Source organism: Cajanus cajan, chromosome 7 (assembly GCF_000230855.2).
Source record: "Cajanus cajan strain Asha chromosome 7, NIPB_CcT2T_4, whole genome shotgun sequence".
Classification (NCBI taxonomy): domain Eukaryota; kingdom Viridiplantae; phylum Streptophyta; class Magnoliopsida; order Fabales; family Fabaceae; genus Cajanus; species Cajanus cajan.
Genome location: NC_138523.1, coordinates 57,126,492 through 57,133,063, shown reverse-complemented (window position 1 = coordinate 57,133,063; position 6,572 = coordinate 57,126,492).

Below are 6,572 nucleotides of genomic sequence, written 5' to 3'. Positions count from 1 at the left end.
CTCTTGAGATTTTATTCATATTTAACAAATTATACTTAAGAAATTACATTTAAGGTTTAAGCTTTTTTTATTTGTTGAAATAAGTTATGCGAAAGAGTGCAGCAAGAAAGGAGAGGTTGCAATGTGATGGAATTATTTCATGGTATTTGTGTGAGAGGATATTTTATAAAAGTTATTTTTATAAGGTTATTAAACAAACATACTCCATAATGATAAGATATTGTCCGCTTTGAACCTTAGCCCTCACAGTTTTATTTTTAGTCATTATCCAAAAGGTTTCTTAAATTTTATTGATGTAAAACTTGTTTGTATCCCAACACAACGTAACATAAAGTAAAAGGTCCATGTTCAAAGTCTTACTCTTTTCTAAATTCTCCCATTTGAATGGACCACAGCATGCGAATACAAATTGTTCCCACACCGCACGGATAGGATTATGATAAATTCCAAGAAATTTTATATATTTTATTTTATTTTTGGCCTTATCCTTTTGGCTTAGGTAGCGTGTTTTTTTTTTTTTTTTTAATCAGTGTGAATAATTACAACATATAAGAATAAAAAAAAAGTGAATATGGAAGATGAGCCTCACGGCTAGACATGTTATGGTTTGGTAGCGTCTAACTAAATGAAATAAAAATAGAGTCTTGGTTGGAACTTGGAACTTGGAAGTGAGAAACAAGGCGTGAAACTTGCTTTCCTTACGAATCTTCGCATATCCCTTAGTCAACTAATATCCATTCATTTAGGGCTCTCTTCCATTCTTTGGAACATATTCTTTGCATTCTTAGGGGATGGTGGCTAGAGGAGGTCCAAGGCCACTTTGCTTTTTTCGATAATGACATCCAATTAAAACCTATATTTTTTAATTAAAAAAGGCATCTTCTTGGGATTGCTCAATGCTTTGGCTCCAAAATTTCCTTTATCTGCATTTTCCAAGGTCCACAAATAATCAGAGTTTCATAGTTGGACTTGGATGTGAATGCAATATTAGATTAAGATATTAGTGTAATTCTAACGGGAATTGTTTGTTCCATGAAATAATTCAAGTCTCAGTTTTTTGTCAGTGAAGAATTATGATGTGACAACATGAGTTATTTAAAAAGAGAGAGAGTTATTTCTTTAAGTAACTGTTCTTTACCAGATTTTGTGGGGAAAGAAAAATTTGATTCATAAATAATTAGAAAAAAAAATTTAAAAATTAAATTTCTTAAATTTTTTTATTATTATAATAAATTTGTGTTTAAGTTGCTTAATATTGGCATGAATCACTTTTTTTATTTTTCAATGCATGAAGTAACTCAAATGAGTTGCTTCTTCCATTGAAGATGTCCTTATTAAACCATTCTTTTTTCTTTTATGAAAAGGCCTAATGACACAACCTAAACTAGCTAACATAAACACTAATTAGCAGCATCCCTAAGAAAACAAAGAATCCAAACAAAATCAGGTGAAATTAACTAAAGCATCTATCACAAAATTGCCTAGCTAATATCTTGTTTGGTTTAAGGAAAATAAGAAGTAAAAAAAATTATGATTTTTATTTATATATGACACAAATATATTTTTTAAATACATAATTGACACTAATAAAATAATAATTTTATTTATATAACATAAGTATAATGATTTTGATTTTTCACTCTCTTTTTGCAACTTTCTCTCCAAATCGGAGAGAACAGATTTTAGTATAAGGCTTACAACTTTTTTTCCTTCCTTTGTTATCCTTATATGTCTCAAAGGAATTGAAGGAAATATTTTTGAAAAAAGTGAATTTCTTCTTTCAATCAACAACAAACTTTGGTAAATTAGAACATAAACTATAATGCATACCAGATAATTTAACAGAAAACCATGCAAAGTCTGGAACACAAGTTATTAAAGAAAGTAAAATTTTAATTTGGTTACAGTAGTTATAGCTGAGAAAGCAATCACATTTTTAGTGGTTAAATGCATTTCAAGATCTAATTATCATTTACATTCCTAGTAAAAAGAGGTTTCTTTCCATCTTTATGTAGCAACTTCAATGAACTAAGTTTTCGGTACAAGTTGGGATAGGATAAGTATAGGTTGGGTTGGTTTGGACTTATCTTTATTCTAATCCGTCTCAATTTTTTAGTTAGATTGTTTTTTAAAATTCATAATGCTTGAAAATATATGAGACAGATCAATCAAGTTTTAATATATTATATTAATTTTAACACTATGTGTAATAAACTTATAAATTTTAAAAAGTGTAAAATGTAAATTAAAATATATTTTATAATACATATTTTAAATAGATACTTCATTATAAATATAATATAACATTATAAAAATATCATTAACTAAATAAATCTTTATTATATATTAAATAGATCAGACTGTCCGAAATCAGACCTTGTCATAAAAATATACCGGATTCAACTGTAAAGTTTAAACCTGTCTAAATAAACCTCTGGGCCTTCTATTGAATTGAAGCTCAGCTTTGGGCTCTAAATTTAACCTGGGCTTTCGTTTTGGTCAAACATGAGTTGAAGCCATGAGCTGGGCTCAAAATAGTATAAGATTTTTTTGGGTGCTGCTCCTCATTTTGGCGCATATCTACTCATTTTTTTTGGTGAATCTATTAACTTTCATCACATTTCTCTTCTATTAATTTCAACTACACTAAACAACTCAAATTACTCAGCTTCCTTTCACTTCTTCGATGAACTTCTATAGTATTTCTACCATACCAAAACACCATTTTAACATCAATTAACAAGAAAATTAACCTAATTGTGAGTTATTGGTTGGTGAAAAAAGCGAGAAAAAGAAAGAAGAAAGGAAGTGAATGAAAAGACAAGACAAGGCGTGTGCATCGAAAAGATTCCCTTGATTTCTGGAAACAATCATAAGTGGAGAGCATGAGAGTTTGAGTGTGAGTGAGAGTAGCTGATAAAAATGTGAATGGGAAGTGGGAACCAAACCAACATGACAAAAAAGTACTCATCCACCCTTTTCATCATTATTTTGGAGTGAACTCTGTCCTGTCCTCACTGTGAAAGCCTTTTTAGTTTAAACTTAGCAATATATCCAAAATTTACCGAGAGGTTAGAGCATCTACAATGAGAATTGTTTATAAATAATTCTCAACCATTTTAAATGGCAACTTTTTAAGAATCAAGTATATGGTTCCGAACAAACTAGATTTGCCAACACCATTGCTTTCTATGTATGTGGTAGCTCACAAATAAATATATAATTGAAAAAATATAAAAACAGAAAATAAATGACAAATAATAGTAATGTTTGATTTATTTTTGGTAATTTTAGTAATGTTTGACTTAGAGAAATGAAAAAAAAAGAGAAAAAATAAAAAATAAAAAATTGATTTTAAAATAAAAAATATTTTTTTGACACATAAAAATCGATTTTGGCTTTAATTAGGGATTTTTTTAATATTTAGATATATATCAATTCAATGCAATCAAAATTATATATATATATATATATATATATATATATTATTTTGTGAGTCAATCCAATTGATCATATAATAATAACAAGTTACTATTTGAATAATTATTTGTTTAAGATAATACTTTTTGTCATTTTTGCTCAATAACGAGTTTTATGTTTTTAGATTATAACATTGAAACAATATAACTTATATTTTAAATTTTATCTTGTATTGATATTAGTTATTTTATTTGGATCGAACAATAAAATTATTTAAATTTAGTCCAACTTAACCCACTTCTAACCCTAATTAAGTTAGTAAAAAGTGATGATAATCCATTACAAATTAGCGATTAAAGTCGATAAAAAGCATATGGCACTGAGTAATAAGAAAAATAAAGAAATATATGTACCGCTAAATCCTATTATACGGGAAAAAAATGTGGGCCAACATTATTTTCCCCTCTCCTTTTTTTTTCCTGTCATACCAAACAGTTCGTGAGTAAATATTGACAAATATAGTGAAAAAATATGTTTTTATTTTGTTAACGTATAAGTTATTTATTTTTACATGTTTAAGAATAAACATTATATAAATTGATAATATAAAGCTCTACAATCACAATATAAAAATTTGTGATTTGTGGCGATTGTTTTTAGCATTTTGTGAGGGTTATATATTGACATATAATGAATATTATTTTTATAATAATTATTTTAAAAATTATATCAAAATATTTTTTTATTAGTTAATAGTATAAACCACATACAAATTAACTTTCATTTTTCATGACTTATTTATTTTAATGGAGAATGTTTCACATCAATGTTTCTCCCTTACTAAATATGATGTAATGACTTTGGACATTAAGTTCTATTCTTAATTAATAATATGCCTCCAATTTTTTCAAAATAAAAAAGAACAAAAAGAGCTTGTCACTTATATTTTCTATTCACTATCATTAGCTAGGCCAATAAAATCTTGATCCAAATCTGCAATCCATTACTCTAGCATTCTGGCCACATAATATTTTCTTACCAATATTGATGATGAAAGGGGGTTGAAATTTCATCTCATATCAGCTCAACTTGTCTGTTAATAATAAGTACTACTTAAACTATGCATTACACACGAAATATTAGTTGCAGAAGATTATAAAATTTTGGAATAAATTTATCTAGCAAGAGAGGTGACAAGCAGTTGAAACTTGAAACTCGATGTGGTTTGTAACGCACAATAGCATCCAATTACAGCAACGGCGTCGAGAATCTTATGTCATCGGAATGCTTGATGTAGATTTCTGCAAATAACCACCAACACTATTTTTTAAAAGTGATAAATCTAAAACTGCAACATCAAAATTGAATTAGATGTATCAAAATGAATTAGTACTAGTTTATTCTTAAATTTTATTTCAAAGAAAAAAGTTTAACTAAGTTTTATAAAGAACATTTGATCCTATTTCTATTCAATATATATAAAATATCTCAACTCTCACTGCAGACGCTTCTACTGCATATAACATTTTTTTTTATAAGCTTTAGCATATTACAAAAATTACATTAAGCATATGAATGTTAGCTTAGGGCAGTGTCCACCATTTGTAAAGTGCAGTCGAACAAAAAGAAAAGCTTTTTTGCACATTTAAGTGTGTTTAATTAGTTTACCATTTGAGATGAGATAAACGGACAATAATCACTACAAAATGCAGAAATAAGTCTTTTATCTCATTGTAGTTAATTAATATAGGTTAGGTTGAATGTATCTTTTACAAACACACCTTAAGTTGAAAGAATCATGTACAATGAGTTACATAATTACATATACAATGCTGGAGTGCTACAATTACAATTGCAAATTAAAATAAAAGATATCAACTGGTTTGTTTTCATTAGAAAAAGAGGGCAAAGAAAAACACCAGATATCAATGTACTAACTAAAATTAGGTTACAGTCTCATGGCAATTAACAATCGAATTTTTTCATCCTTATCCAAGATGAGAGCTGTATATATATAGCAAATTCCAAAGCATAAGTAATACAAACCCTATATATGAATATCTCATAAAATTAAGCACATATTGCTATCAAGTAACTTACATTAGAACTCGTTGAGTTGACAAGCGAAATTATTTAAAATTAAGCATCATTTCTTATTTAAGACATAATTGCTTAAAAATAAAAAAGCTATTTAATTGCTCAATATTATATTTTAAGAAAAAAATACCAAATATATTAGATGTGAACCTCCACATATCATTCATGATAGTAAGAGAAAAAGTGAGTTTTTTAAAGAGTACTTATAAAATACACTATTAGAATAAAAATGGATAAAATTTACTTATGAGTTGCTTAGATCCTATGTGACTTATGAAATCATAGGATAAGATATTAAGATGAAGAACTTATTAAATACCCCATTAGTGATGCTCTAACATCTAATATATATAAATTCCTATTTTTTCTATTTCTCTTCTTTCATTACGTTACATTATTTATTACATGTACATTTTTGAATGTTAACCATCCTTTTTAAAGTAATACATTAGTGGTATTTAATTACCTAATCTTATATTGTTGTTTATAGGTATAAAAGTAAAGTAGTTGTGTAGGGTTATGGAGAAATGGTACCCTACATTAGTGTAGAAAAGACCTGGCAGGCAGGCTATATAGTGCTGTGGTATGTGACAGCCACACCAGCTGTTTGATTAGATATAACAAAGTGTACCATTCTAACAGACTTGTCTTCTTTAATTGAAAAGGCCTCGCCCCTCGCTCCTCATCCAGAATCTCCACCTCACTCTGCTCTTAGATTTCCATGTCTCCAAATATCTCATGCCTTTTCTTTTTTATACACAAGAGTTGCCCTAGCTTTATAGTTATTATATTAGTAAGACTCTTCTTCCTCGCTTGTTTGTGTTAAGAGTGTGGGTGAACTGTTTGAGGGCTATGGAAGGGGCTCACTTCAGTCCAGTCCGAGGCAGTGGAAGATGGCTGTGACTCAGCTGCTGACTCGTTGGTTCGAGAGCTCACCATTAAGATCCATCCATGCCGCAACATATATTTATATATAATCAATTTGGTGCTGTGCTCCTGATCCAACGATGCGGGAGCTGCATTCAGTTGTTACTGTCACGTCTTGGACTGAAGGG